Below are 15,541 nucleotides of genomic sequence, written 5' to 3' on the forward strand. Positions count from 1 at the left end.
GTTTGTTACAGTTGATGGCTTGATACTGCGAGGTGAATAAACACCTTCAGCTAGGAAACTTGCCCAGTAGCCTTAGCCCACCGAGGTTAAGGCTGAACATGTAAGGGGTTACAGCTCTATTTCTGTTGCAAAAGTGTGTGCAAGGGACTACCTCTACTAGCCCGCCTTGATTAAGAGAGAGGCTACGCCCGTGTGTTCAAATGCCTGCTATACAGTGGGAAATATTTAAACTCCAACCAAAAGTTTTTGAAGAAACCCGACGTTTTGGAACCGACTTGGTTCCTTCCTCAGGGGAAACTGGGACTATGTAATAGCGGAGTCTTCAAAGCACTCGCGGGCGGTCAGTGACCCTCTCTGTCTCTCTCTCATTTCGCCAGGGAGCGCAGTCCACATGTATACACTGGGGGAAAGGTTCCAAGAGAGCTGTTGATGTTTTGGGCTGTTCGCTGTATATGCCACGACTCGAGTCTGCTATACACTGCTATACACTATGCATCACAAACACGACTTGGGTGGGTAGTTTACAGTTGCATCACACCCCTCGCATGATTGAAGGCACATGTCTGAATGTCTTGATCACCTAATGTTGTGTGCGAAGTCTTCCTCCGTCTATTACTGTGTTTTTTGAACAGGTGGCAGGATAAAAAAAAACAGATGTTACTAATCCAAAGAATCCCTGCAATCACAATCAACTTGACAAGGTCAGATTTCCCTCTATGAAAGAATAAGTTAGATCTCCACTTGCAAACCACTTACATTTTCATGCTGAGTTTAAGGCATCGAGCAAAATATCATAGCTTTGACATGACATAAGCAATGACAGCATAACAATGTGTGACACATCAAAAGTATGCTGCCAGCTCAATCACTTTTGCTAGTAGGGGTGCCAAGACCCTGTAAAGTTGTTTGCGTCTTTTGAAGCCCACTTGTTTCGCGAATAGGCCGCATTTAGGATACACAACTATCAAGCGGTAGGTAACGTTGTGCTCGCAAGCGTTTATACCACCACCACCACCACCACCACCATCATAGTTAGCACGGTAGCGCCAGCAGTGACGTCCGACGGCACATGAGAGATGAGCGGGCCTCTTTGGTGTGTGGGGGTTGGATAAAGCCCATGAGAACGGTGGGCTTCCGGTGGGCCCATGAGAACGGCACCACAGGTCGTCGCTCACAGGCCCCCGTGGCAAGTCGAGCGTTGGTGCCGCCACCTTGTGTTTGTTATTTTGTTGAGTGTTTGGAATATTGTGCAAGGTTGTTTCAGTGTGTTAATCACAACTGATATATTTTGATCGTCGTCGTAAAATGTAATTCAATATTTGTATGTTGTTAGGTTTGGTCTGACCGTGTCAACTGTGTCCGCGTGTTCGAAGAGCGGCTCTCCACACGGTTTAAGGCAAAAGTTGTCAGTGGCTATGCAATAAAACAAGAAGATCCACAGGATGACGTGATTAGCGTGAACCGTGTTACAATACGCTGACAAAACCACAATCATCATCACACACAATGCAATAACATTACTTGTGCATCAAGAAGGAGAACCTTTTGTTTTGCCGAGTGCGCATACACAATGGCCTGAAAGCTAAAGCCACATCAAGTAGACCAACATAACAAAGGGTTTCAACAAAAAGCTTTATGAATGAACACATGGCGGCCGTTGCAGCTGCAGGTAAGGGCGTGCGTCGATGTTAAAGAAAAACGAGGGTGGGGGGAACAGAACATTTTACATTTTAGCTAGATTGCAAAGTTGAAGCTAAAAACCTTTACGACTGCTACCAAGGAGCACACGAGTGACTTAGCAAAGAGCCATGTTTTTTTAAAATAAAATTTAAAGTTAATTACATCATTTACAATGATAACATACAAAAAGAGTGACCATTAAAGTGCTTCAAGTCAAGCCAATATCCATGTCAAGTGTAATTAATGCAATACTTGAAATTACTCTCAGCATAAAATCCAGCATTCACTTACAACATAGCCTAATTTGTCGAAACAGCGAGGTTTCGGTCGCATAGATCTGCGTTTTCTGCAGTTCTGGCTACTGACTCAACACAAATTTTTAAGGGTCTAAACAACAACAACCTAGCTGCCACTGTTTTCTTACACATAAGAAAGGCCTACGATTATGTTGACCACAACGAACTTATCATCAACTCCTTAAAAGTTACCTTTCCGATCGAAAGCAATGAATAGTGACAAATGGTATCGAGTCTTCCACTGAGTCAGCAAACTCAGGAGTACCGCATAACTCAGTCATCGTAGTTTTTTCTTTTTTACTATATTTTAATAAAACCTTCCTTCTTTGTTATTGTACTCAAAGCTTTAATGTATGCAGAAAACACGGTACCAATATTTGTTGGAGACAGGCTAACTCAGATTGCAGCTGAAATTAACAAGGAGCTGGAGAGTTTCAAATTATGCCACCTAAATATTAGGAGGAGCATAACTAAGTACATGGTTTTTGACTCCAGAAAGATGATGCCCAAAATAAATAGCCTCAATCTACATACACAGCCTCCAATGTTGTATCGAGTAACCCCGTGTAAATATGCCCAAACATAGCGTGTGGCTGCTACTCATTAAAAGCGCAAAAGTGTTTCAGATATGTTACCCTGAGTTCCCTATACTACTTCGCATTTGTGCACGCTATCTGAGCTACTGTATAGAATTGTAGGGCAGCACATATAAATCATATTTGAAACCTCTCAGCTCAAGAGAATTGCATTTGCAAATAGGACAGATACCACTAAACCGCTATTCTAGCACATGCGCATACTTATGCTGGCGTAAAAAGCGTTGTTTCGCGTTTGAGTAGGAGGCACGGCAGATAACAAGCACAGAATAATAAAACATGACGAGCCTCCACCGCTGAGCCCTTTAGCGCCACTGGCGCTCAGCACAAGAGCTGGAATGAATAATCGCTTTGATTTACCAGTAGTTTAAAATGTCTACAATCGGCAGCCAAAAGAATTTCATAGCTCTCTTATTTGGACGGCTATACTGGCTGATGAGAAAGCAGCACCCTACTTTTCTGCGGCCATGAAGAATTTTATGCTGGTAGATGGTGCAGCTTGATGATTAACCTGTATGCTTTCCTTTGTCTTTAAATTAAAGGATAAGAATGTCCCAGATGTCCTAAAACCAAAATACGATTACGAGACGCTGTAGTGGAGGTCTCTGAAAATTTTGACCAGCTGGGGTTCTTTAACATGCGCCTAAATCTACAGGAGTATGGGTAGATGGGCCCCTTGTATTTTCGCCTTTATCAAAAATGTGGCCGCTACAGCCGCGATTCGACCCCGTGACGTGCAGGATAACCACTACAGTGGGTTGTCTGTAGAAGTGCATTGTATAATCCAGTACATGTGTTTGCAGTTATCCAAAAATGTTTTTTATAATGCACGTAAAATCACACCCACGCACACAAAAAAATGCTAGAGACCGTTTCCCATATGTAGAATACCATAGGCAGCTAAGGCAAAACTTTTTTCCAGAACTCTACATTTAGTCAACTTCATGCTTGGATGTTGTGGCCGAAATGGTAATGTTAAGTGTTTTAGTTTGGATTTTAAGCAAGGAACTAAAGAGTCGGGAAAAGCAAACCATGCCCAAGGGTAATGGTATTCTACAATGCAAGTATGGATTCATGCATTAAAAGAAAGTTGGATGCAGTAGCACCAATTTAGATTACCAAAGTACAGTTAATATCACAACAATGCCAAAACCATAGCCTAGATCTCTGCCTCACTTACTTTGATGAAACATCGCTATGAACAAATACAATTCTGAAATAGCAGCAAAGAAAGCAAATATTTTTAATAAAATGCTACCCTGCTAAAGCATACTCAGAATACACAAGCTAAGCTTGTTTTCACTACAGATTTAAGGCGGCATTGTACAATATTTTTTTATCTTGCTCCACGTGTGATTGAACTACACGTATCTGTGTTCATAGCATTAAAATGGGACTCCACTGCAGGAGCTTCCACATATCTCAAGAGCAATATAGCTGAGTATAAAAAGGCAATAACAGCATCTGTACCACAATGCTTGCAATTTCAAAATTATACCCAACTCGAGACTAGTTCCTCGGTGGCTGACATTGAAATACAATACAGTGAAATTCCAGTCACACTGCGTATCTTCTCCTTTGGATAGGCTTCAGCGCGATTTAGACGAAGACCATAGGAGACACAGAGAACACAGACTAGCGCTGAAGTGTCTGTGTGTCTCCTATGGTCTTCATCTAAATCGTGCTGAAGCTTATCCAATTGTGTACCAACTCTCCCAAGTCAAAGTATCTTTTCCTTTGTTTTTGTTTTTTTCTGCTAATAGCCCATAAGGGGCAATGTATTTTGATTCCATTGATAGAACTACATTTTCATCTAAAATTATATAATAGAAGTGTATAGTAGTCGGGCTTTGCTGCAGATGTTTAGCTGAGCGATAAAATCGTATAAACTTCGATGATTTTACAGAAGAAAAAAAAAAGTTCATACCAAAATGACAGACTGTTTCAATGTTAATACAAGCTGTATGCTGGTTACAGTTCGTGTAGTGTCAAATTAGACTACTCTGCATGATACACTTTTGCTGAGCAGCCTCCCTTAACACGACATCGGCCATTGCTACAGATTTCATCAGACTATGACCATTTTCATACTTTTCAGAGATTGCTTCAGATCATACCAATAATGATTATCATATTCATTATATGTTTTAGTTTTTTGGTTTCCATGAACATAATACCTACAACACTTCAGGGTATAAACGTCACAAAATAGTCTAGCCCAAAATGTAGCTGAAGTGATTCTATTACAGCCAGTACCAGTGTCAGGGCTGAAACAGTTCCCGAAAATCGGACAGTGCCTCGTTTATGCTCAAGGCAGGACTGGCTGAACCTTTTGGGGCCGGCGGGCCCGGAAAATTTCGCCCGAGAGTGCTCTAAAGTGTGTAACAGCAACCGTGCGATAAGCCAAGCAAGGAGGCCCTATTCAGTGACGATCCGTTTCAGCTACAGCGCCGTGTTGGGTGACGTATAACCACGTGCCCAATTATCAGAGCAAGGACTTGCCCGTCTCTCCACTGTCACACAACAAGCCAATCAGCACGCACTGAAGCCGGTACCCCCAAATGCGAGCGTTTCAGAATCCGCGTCCCGTAGCGTCATAGCAACTCGACAACAAACGACTTTTCGGTGAACTACTCAACAAGGAAATATGCGTTAAACACGCGGTATACTCGAGATGGCCGTGTGATTGAAGCACCAATTTGAAATTCGCGCGGGCCGCGCACAGTCACCATGCTAGTTTAGTTTCAGATTCGAAGGAGGCTAATAAAGCATGCCAATGCACTGCCCCGACCGCTTATGACAGGACGTCCGCATAGCCACATGTCAACCGCTCTGCAAATCACCTGTATTTTCAGGCCTAACAGGATGAATAGCGCGTTTTCGATTTCACGCGCCGGTGTGGCGTTTCCTTCGTAACCGGAAAGCCGGCAGGCAGTGCAGCTTGCGCCCGAGCAGAGTTGCAGTATGTTACGTAATACGCACGGGCTTCGTGCTCCCCCCCCCCCCCCTCACAGCGCCGACTGAAACAGATATACGAACGCGCAATGTGCGAAATGAGGTGAGCTGCACGCAAAAACACACTTATAAAGAGGCCAACGACACCGAACGGCACCAGAGCCGCGAGGCGAGAAAGGAAAAAAGAAAAAGAACGCCAGACGGCGGCGACGAGGAAAAGGAATGCGAATACTCAAGGACGAGCAGCGGCTTATCGCGAGGCGAAAACAGAAACGACCGCCGGGGCAGATTAAACGCAACCTGGCCGATGATCGCAAATCCGCTACAAATCCTCGGGGGGGGGGGGGGAGCTACAATCTGTCGTCACCGCAGCCTGCCACGGCGGGCGCCCACACATGAAGCCTACTTGTACCAGACGTGGCCCGAGAGTCGCCCCACGGAGAAGGGAGCCGCCAATAAACGGGGAAAACGAGCGAGTAGCCGGCTAGTGCTGGCCAGTGGCAAAAAAAAAAAAAAAAATCACCTTCACGGCGGTGATGGGGCGCGGTGGTGCGGCCGTGCGCCTCCACGTCGACGGCTGGCGATGGCGCGGAAACAACAGCGTCGTCGGACGATCCTGGCGACGGAGTAGCACACGCCGATCACCGGCGGCACATCGTCACCGCGCGGCGGTGGGGCCTCCTCCGAGCAGCACACAGACGACGACGGGCCGTGAAGCGCGCAACCGACGACGGCGACCGAAGCGCGACCTTTGCCGAGCCTTCGTGGACGCGTGTCGGTGAGCCTGAACGCGGCAGCAGCAGCAGCATCGCCCGAACAATCGCCGGGGCTCCAACACGCGCGCCGCGGTCGAGCCTAGCTAGGCCGCCGCCGCCGGCGTCCGCCGATTAGGAAGGAAACGACGCCGGTGTCCGGGCCGCCGTCCGACGTGGCACACGGCTCCCGAGTTGGATCGACGATAGCCACAAACGCCCCAGAGAGAAGGAAAGCCGCCGAAACGAACAAAAATTCTGCTCCGGCTCGACGAGAAAACTAAACAAAACAACCGAGAAAAAGAGCCAGACACCCGGCATCGCCGCAGCCTCCTCCTGAGGCTGGTGGCGCCATCTGACATAGTGGGCTTAAAACGACTGAAACCGCGCTGGAGAGCGCGCCTCGCGAACACGCGCTCTCGGATTTCTCAATCGTGGAGATACATGGGCAAAAACAAAGGAATCGGAATCAATAGACCATTTCTTTTTATCCTGTAAACGTTATGCTTATCAAAGGAAAAGATACCTGGTCGAACCAACTGAGAAGCTAGGTTTAAAAATAAACGTGGAACTAATTTTATCCTTCGGAGGGATTACATTAGGTTATAGCCACAGGGACGTTTTCTCTGCTGTCTGCGAGTACATAAGGGCAACAAGGAGATTACCCTGTTAGCCTATTGTTATTATTTACGGCTACGAGACTACCTGAATGCCTGACTGAACACACTTGATGATCCTGCCGCCCGGTTCTTGGCCGATCCCCCCTTGTGGGCGAGTGCCAGCAAAGCCGAAGGTTCATTATCATCATCATCAAAGTGACACGAGCAGTCGCAAATGCGAACGAGCATACTATTATTGCTCGCGGCCAACGATTCGGGCTACTTTAAAAATGGCATTACATCAACTGCCCCGTCAAGTCAGACAGGTTAAGAGAGCAGATAATGAGAGTTTGGAGACATTTCCCCTTTCGCTTCTCTCGGCATAGGCAATCTACGGGCACGAAGAGCTTGGAAACGCAACGATCCCTTACGTCACGCATAGTACTGCGATGGCCAACAGAAAGAGATGCGGAACAGGACTCGTCCAATCTTCAAATAAACGGCGCCGAAGCAGGACGGGGGACGTTTTCACGAGCCCAGTGCATCTCGGCGGCCTTGACGTCAGCTCCTCTTGGAAGGAGGTCGACACACTCTTACCGATAAGTTTTCTTCTTCTTCTTTCCTCTCCTCAGACGGTAGGCAAATAACAAATCGACGATAGGAACCAGTTTGTGAGCGGCATTTAACAAATCGCTACTCTACCAGCTCTGTCGGCCAACACCGCTGTACCGTTTGGGTCGTCGAGGTCCGCAGAACTTGCACTTAAGTGCGTTTCCGAGCGATAAGATTTGGGAGACAGTGCGCAGCGTGGCAAAAACCGCCAAAGCCTTGCGAGAATTATTCAATTTCAAGTTCATCGGAGGCAAAAAAAAAAAAAGGCGCGAGGGAGGGGGGGAGGTGTTGTATTTTGGGTTTCGGTTTCGGATTGACATTAGAGGATGCCAGGGGGCGCCGCTCTGGCACCTAGGATTTCAAGGCGACTGTAAAATAAAGCAGTGTGTGTTAGGTAGCCGTGGAGTGCGGTTGTGTGCTTTTCTTTCGGCGCTACGCGCCAACCCGCGTGTTCGGGCTGGTCGATGTCCCCGCCGGCCGCGTACGTCTCCGTCGGCCGTCGTCTTCTTCTTCTGCTTCGTCGGGACCAGCCAGCCCACAACACAGCAGGGGGGGATGCCACATCTAGACATTTTCTCGGCGCACACTAAAAGAGGCTCATTAGATTCTCGCAGACGAAAGTTGGAGTGCTTTCAACGAAGTGCATGAGAATATCACACCAGCAGAGGGAGAAAGGGTCCGCTTGTGTCAAACATGCCAACACGGAAACTATTGCCCCTCACGCACAGGTCGGACAGCGAACTATCCTCCAAGGCGAACTGGAACGAAGTCTTGGACCATGCACAATAGAATGTCAAACTTCAGATAACGCAAATACAAAAGAGCGAAATTGTTTCGAAAAACAAATGATCGCACTAAGAGCAGCTAGAAGTTGGCGAACAGCCCCCACATCCGCTAAGTTGAAGCGGCCTTCAATCTCGCGACCAATCAGAATGACGCCAGAACTTGGTAGTGGTCGTTTTACTCAATCCGGTCAAAGTGAACGTTCCCTGTCGGTTCCGATACAGCAATCCACGCCACAAACGGAACTCGCATGCAAAAACATGCCGTTGCTATCGATATCAGATGCACGGCGATCTTGAAAACTGCCTTAGGACTAGCAGAGTTCTTTCTAAGCCTGTTCTGCACTAAAGACAGGGTGCTTCTCGAGTACTAAAGGGAGCTGCAAGCATCGAGGTCTAGGAACAATGCGAACGAGTGTTGTTACAGCTAGGCACTTGCTGCGTGTAAACAATGTCGCCGGAGAAGTGTCGCCGGAGAAGTGAAACCGGAAATTGATGCAAAGCAGCCCTTCTCTCACCACTGCTGTACCAATGAACCAGGAGACGAAGGAACCAGGTAAGTCGTAAGCCTAACATCACGCGGTAAGTGAAAAGTTCGCACATCTTTAAAACCCTCACGAGAGGGTTCACACAGTGGCCCGTATAAGTGGCGTAGCGAGGAGGTGGCACAGCGGGCTCACGACTGAACCGCAAATGATCAGACGGCAACACAGGGCAGCGGCACGCCAAGCACCACCCCCCATGTAGTGGTCGACACCTCTGTCTATCAAGAGGTCAAACTTGCCTTATTTACCACCAAAGTGGTCTCCTTGTGGAGGCTTCGGTGTCCGGGGGAGATCGTAGATCGCAAACGAATACGCTCTCCTCCTGCCAAGCTCCGCTACGCCCACTACTACTCCCGCCACTCCTCCGTCCAACCCGCTTCATTCAACCAGATAAAATAATTGGCGAAGCGAAGGTTTATTTGTAGAGGAACAGCTTCGCCGTTTCATCAGTGCCAGCGAAGCGCAGCTGGTTTATTGTTTAAAAGTGCGCATCAGGTTACTCCCCTTCCGGCCATAACTGAGAAAGGTACCACTCCCGACGCAGGGAAATTTCACCGCGTGTCACCCTCGTTCCGTATCATACCACGCCCTAAGCCCACTCGGACGCTCTGCGGCCGACTCGAGCCACCATATCGGAGATACCGGGCGGACATTATCGGCTTCGAAAAAAAAAAAAAAAAACTGCATCAGCTGCGTCCTGGTATGAGAGCTCTAAAAAGCGTAATAATCACGTCAATTTTATTTCCCTTTCCATTCAGAATGGAAGCCACACAGGCGCTCAGGTTCGACGTGTACGTTCTGATCTCTTTTCTATGTTTTGCTTTCATAATTCTATAGGCGTGTCGCTGAATCTAGTTGTGGCATTATGAAAAGTTGCGGAAGATAGCGCCGCTTTTTTTTTCCTCTGTGCAACAACCACTGATTATTGAGAGTGCTCGTGTGAGAAAGGATACTTGGCACTTACGTTGCGAACTTTATTAAGCACCTATTAAAAAGAAGAGAAAAAAAACGCCGTACACGAGAAGACACGCGCGCGCGGTTTGGGAAAATCCGGACACTTGGCACCCGACTGCACGTGCCCAGCGCCGAATGAATGGCACCCCTCTCTCGCTCGGCACACAAGACCTACTCCCAGATGCGCCTGAAGAGACTCGTCCTCCGCGAATGAGTCACAAATGAATGACGGCTACGAGCAGCAATGGCGGGTGGAGGCGAGGAATCCGGAACACAACAACGGCGGAGGCGACGGACGGCGGGGGGCTCTGCGCAATGCATCGCTCCTCTAAAATACCGGGTCCGGGCCAACGCCTTCTAGATTTCCCGTGCCTGCCGGATGAGCGCGAAACGCCGTTCATCTATGGCAGCGCTGCCTACGTAAGAGTAAGGGTCTTTGTACTTGGCCTTTGAGATCAGCAATTTTGGCGTATGCTACTAATTTCAGAGGATGCCTTGTATTAAAAAACTGCTTGCTGAATGACGGCCTCACTTACGTAGGGTTAATTATAATTACGTTTACGCCCTTTTAAAACTTGTTTACGTTATTTTTGTTGCATATAAGCTCAAAAACTGTGAAAACATATTTGAAGACACCCGTACTTGAGTGGCGCCACCATCGTAGTTCCGACGACCGCCACTTCCCAAGTGACTTTACGTTATTTTTGTTGCATATAAGCTCCAAAACTGTTAAAACATATTTGAAGACACCCGTACTTGATGAGTGGCGCCACCACCGTAGTTCCGACGACCGCCACTTCCCAAGTGACCGCCGATAATCCGGCAGGCAAGGGAAATCTAGGAGGCGTTGTCCGGGCTTATTGTTTTTTTGTTGCCGGCGTCTCAGTAGCAACAGAGCGATGCCAAGACAATTCGAGGGACTTCTCTGGGGCGATCCATAGTGGCCGCGTAGGGCGATCCTCTCGCTGCACGCGGGGAGCGAAAAATATATGCACCGGCGACGAGCTTCTTCGCGCGGGGTAAAAACACAAACGAGGCGGAAAAAAGAGCTCCGAGACCCCAAAACGACAGACGCGCGGTGGCGGTCTCGTGGCGCCGCTTCGCGGTTGACCGCATGAACGACCGCAAGCCCAGAAGTCTGGACAACCAGCGGGAAAACAAACGGCCCGAGGGGATGTTCCGGTCGCGGCCTTCGACTCTTTCGCGTTCTCCTCGAGGCACTTCCGTCAAAAATTGAGATTAAAGGGTAATTTCGCGCGCAGCCGCGCCACCTTCTCCCCGACGACCATCACAGCGACGATTTGAGCGACGAAATTATACCCAGCGCACACTTATTCTCTGAAGGTGCGGAAAACCGCATAGCCGCGAGACGTTTTTCTTTTCCTTTTTCGTCATGCGCTCGTATGCGAGCTGAATCACAAAGAAAAAAAAAATACGGCACTACTTTTACCACCGGCGAAAGAGCCGACCGAGCCCGTCCCCTTTTATTACCTTGTCCGTGTGTTTAGTAACGCGGTATTGTCTTTCTTTTTCATGCTGGGTGTTTCTGTTTTTTTTTAGAAACGAAATGGAAATTGGGACTTTTTTTTTTCTCTCATTAGGCACCTTTAATTTCAACAAACAGAAAGTGATGCCGAGGAATGTTGTTAGCAGTAAGTGTAGTGCAAACATGAAGGAACAGAAGTAAAAAATAACTTGCGGATGGCATGTACCGAACCTGCGACCTTCGAATAACGCATCCGAAGCTTTACCGACTGAGCTACAGCGGCGGTTATCTTCCGGTCCACTTTTGAAGTATATTTGCGCCTTTAAACGTGGGAAGTGTTAGATGTGGAGGCGCGAGTGACCGGTTTTTCCCGATCGCATTCGCCATTACGAAAATTGTGAGCCATATATATCACAAACATCTCATGACACACACGACAACGAGGGCATACACATGAATCACGCGAGCGTTCCGATATGGTCGTACGAGGTTCCTGGATAAGCGGCACAGGTGTCTTTTTTTTTTCTCTGCCCGGACATAAAAGATAAAGTGTGTGTTGTGTGCAATTCGATGTAATCTTATGCCTATCCCGTATATGCTCCAAATACACGACGCATTTATCGCATAGAATGCAACGCAAATGCGTATCGGCCCACCACAGAAGGAGCGAGCCCCGCAAACAGGGCAGAACGACACTGCAGTACCGGCACTATCACTTGCCCATCACGTGTCCGGAGTATACATTTTTCCCGAGAACGAAAGCGAAACAATACGTTATTTTTCCCGAGACACGAAAGCGAAACAATACGTTATTTTACCACCAAAGGTTTGCTAATAGGCGAGAAAACCAACTTAAAATTTTTCACCTGCAAGTTCAAGTTCCCCGGTAATATCTCAGTTGGTGACGTCACAGATTTCAAGTTTTCTTTTTCGTATTTTGGCCACACGAAATGTTCTTAAACTTGGCATGTTGACTATTCCAGAAGACAGTCATTATATTATTATTGTTGTTACTAATAAGGAACTATGCGTGGCTCCTAGTAGGTCAAACCTATGACGTCATGGTTTAAAACCTATGACGTAAGGGCGGCCGAGCGCGGAGACTTCCCACATTTTCTCCTTCACCGACCGTCTGCACGCAGCAAACGTGATGTTTACAGCGTAGAGTTTGCTATAAGTACACTAGAGGGAAATCTGGCGCTAGTGTCTATGAAAGCTACAACGCACGGCGCTTCAGCCAAGCACGAGAATGGATTTGCCTCACGTCTTCGTAATTTACGTTCCGTTCGGCTTCGCGTTGCTTAAAGGTGTTCTGCAACGAAACGACAATAGGCAATAGCTCATCGGTTACGCTTCACCACCTTAATCTTTTAAGGTTCGCTCTTTCCTTCGAAACAAAACCGAAACAGTGCGTTAAACGAATGCCACAGGTGCGGTCCGCAAGTAGTACGAAGCCTACCCATCATTCCCCTGCTCGCTGAACGATCGCAGCGGCCCCTTTTAGTTAATTTTAGAAAAAAAAAACATTGTGGTTTACAGCAATGGGATAGAGTACGTTACTAATCAGAGAGAGAGAAACTGTTTTCTCTTTTGGGTATTTTTGAGCTTTTTGGATGGTCGAGTTTCAAGAATGACGCCTTGTAGTTGCTTTGCTTCTACCGTTACTGCGATGCGTACGACGTACAATCACGGTCCGTTGTTTTTTTTATTTTTTCTCATTACCATAGCTGTTCTGTAAGATGAGTGTGTCGCCGACAAAGAGTGCGCTATGCGGGGCGAAACAGTTACCGACAGCAGCTGCGTAGCTCCGGCGGCGTTGCGGTATCGAAGAGGACCGAGAACAGAAGATTTCAAAAAAAAAGCGTATTAAAAAAAAAGTCGAATTGAGAGAAGAGCAGGCATACCGCACCCACATTTGACAAACAAAAAGAGAGCTTTCAATTACAGCACCAGCACACGGCAAGCAGTAAGTCTCACTGCACTGTGCACTGTCCGTGTTGCGAAAATCGTTGCGGGCCGTTGTCGATAACGGGCCCTGGCTGTAGATATGCGATATCAAAGCTTTCCCCTTAATTTGGCGATAAACTCGCGTATTACACAAATGTGCTACGTACGTCCAGCACCATTAGCAGAAACGATGCCGTGGGACAAAAGTATTTTCAAGCACGACTCCTGGGTGATTATCTGTACCGCCACGTCCATTTGTAACAGAGTGACCTCGGCAACACCCTCGTTACTCGGCGCCAATCACGTTCCGTTTCATCTGCAGCGATCCAGCATCCTCTTGAATTCACTTTGCGGACCTCGAAAGCACCGCCGCCGCCACAAACTCTCGGCATGGCGTATATAGTGTTTTGCCCCGTGAAGATGCGCAAGCACTTCGAGCGTTCGGACAACAATTGTGACTAGTCGCACGACATGGCGGAGGACGTCCAAGCGTGCTTGAAATACAAGCGATGCAGGCTTTCTTTTTGTTTACTTCCAAAACTAAACTGTACGGTCGCTTAGAAGTGTGGCAGCTTGGGCTAGTTGGTATGGCATGACGATAGTTATAGCGCGAGAACAAAACGACGACACAGACCGGTTGCGTGGGGCGGACGGACGGCGGCCCCTTCCCTCCGAAGGGAAATCAGGGCTCAAGGTCCCTACAAGCTGCGACTTTTTTTTTTGCGCGTGTTTATGTTTTCCCCATCTAAGCTGACGATATACGCACTAACCAGGAGACAGTGTCAGCGACCTTGTAATAGAATTAAACTCTAAGCCCCGCATACGCATGGCAATACGGATCGTGGTGGTGGTGAATCGAAAGAAACAGCCTCCTCCAATGAAGAAAGCTTTAGAGCCTCGTGCCACAGTCACTAATCAGCCATGAGACCGGTTTTTCAGGTCGTTACACATTTCCCGTCACTTTTTTGAAAAAGCGTTTTCTGGCAAAAATTTCAAGGCACTGAAATGAGAGGGGGGTGGGCAGCTAAATGCAAGGAATTCATAGTTGTTGAAATTTTACGCTTCCAAACCATGATATGAGGGACAACGTTGCGGAGGGCTCCGAAAATTCGGACCATTTCGTGCTGTTTGACAAGCACCTAAATTTAGCATATGGACGACTAGGGCCGGGAAATTCGATCCCGCGACCTGCAGGTTAAGGACCATAACCCCTAAACCACCAAGGCGAAACCACCTTTTGACCGAGATGTCGTAATAATAATAATAATAATGATAAATGAACTTCTAGAGAGAAGATTCGTTCTTTCTGGGGGTTAAAAAGCACTGCGAGAACTGAGAGCTCGCAACGGTAGCAGTCTTAAACAGCGCTTGTTAAAATGAAAGAGTGTCTTATCTAGATTGTTTCGTTACTCCTTGTCCTGCGTGCAGCTGGAAGCTAAGAGTTTATTGAACGCCCCCTCCCGTTTTAGGTGCAAAAAGCTATGTTATAGGGCAGTCCATCCTTCCGGCGTAGCCAGCACAGCATATCCACACACAGCATGTGTTCATTTTTTTTTTCTCGTTGATCGCGCCTTCTACACCGCACGCAGCCCTTCAACACGCACAATACCAGTGCTGTGTGTCCTTTCCAACTTTGCGATCGAGCGCGGCGAGGCACAGGCAGCGGCAATCACGCGGAGAAAGTCATCGCGCAGCTAAACTGATGCCCAAAAGCGATACTGCCCGCGATATGAAAACAGACTACAACAGTCGGCTAAACTGATGCCCAAAAGCGATACTGCCCGCGATATGAAAACAGGCTACAACAGTCGGCTTAAATCGAGACGGAGGCCGAAAAAATGAGCGCACAACATCGCAAGGGACGAGCAGCTGGAGAGGGATCGCGAGAGATACGCGAAAGAAAGGGGTACAGAAAAGAGCGCCCCTTTTCTCAGACCAAGCCGCCCGCGCGCCCGTGGCGGCCTTCAATGGGAAAAGATTGGCGGCAGCCAACCAAGCGAAACAAGCTTTGCGCCCAGACCGACAAACGGCCTCCGCCAAGAGCCCGGCCCGTTTCGGTGCCCATGGAAATGCGCCCCGGCAGCAAAACCAGCCACCCTTTCCGTGCGTGGCCGCGGCAAGATTCGGTCACGTGTCGCCGTCGCCTGGGCGGCTACTGCAGCGCAGGCCTTCCCAAAGTGAGCGCCCGAGTAGCACCGCTTGTTCAAGCCTTCGCGACTCCCCAGTCAGCTTTCGGAAGCTGTTGCAAGGTGGGGAAACGGGGGAGGGGCACACATACGCGCGCGGGTTCGCCAAACGTGCGACTAGGCATATTTCGTTCCATTTAAAAAAAATCTA

The 15,541-nt window shown here is 48.1% G+C and overlaps 1 protein-coding gene across 8 annotated transcripts in view; it reads right to left on the minus strand.

Moving 5' to 3' along the window:
• LOC119188156 (La-related protein 4B) overlaps positions 1-15,541 on the minus strand; it is a 90,797-nt gene that overhangs the window by 45,236 nt on the left and 30,020 nt on the right. The window contains exon 1 of one of the 8 annotated variants that reach the window (XM_037436074.2): positions 6,051-6,291. The exons of the other annotated variants lie outside the window; for them this stretch is intronic. The gene's annotated coding sequence lies outside the window, so the exon portion shown is untranslated. Of the gene's footprint in view, positions 1-6,050; positions 6,292-15,541 lie in introns of those variants that run through there. 8 annotated transcript variants of the gene reach the window in all.

Source organism: Rhipicephalus microplus, chromosome 1, assembly GCF_043290135.1.
Source record: "Rhipicephalus microplus isolate Deutch F79 chromosome 1, USDA_Rmic, whole genome shotgun sequence".
In the NCBI taxonomy this organism is placed as follows: Eukaryota; Metazoa; Arthropoda; class Arachnida; order Ixodida; family Ixodidae; genus Rhipicephalus; species Rhipicephalus microplus.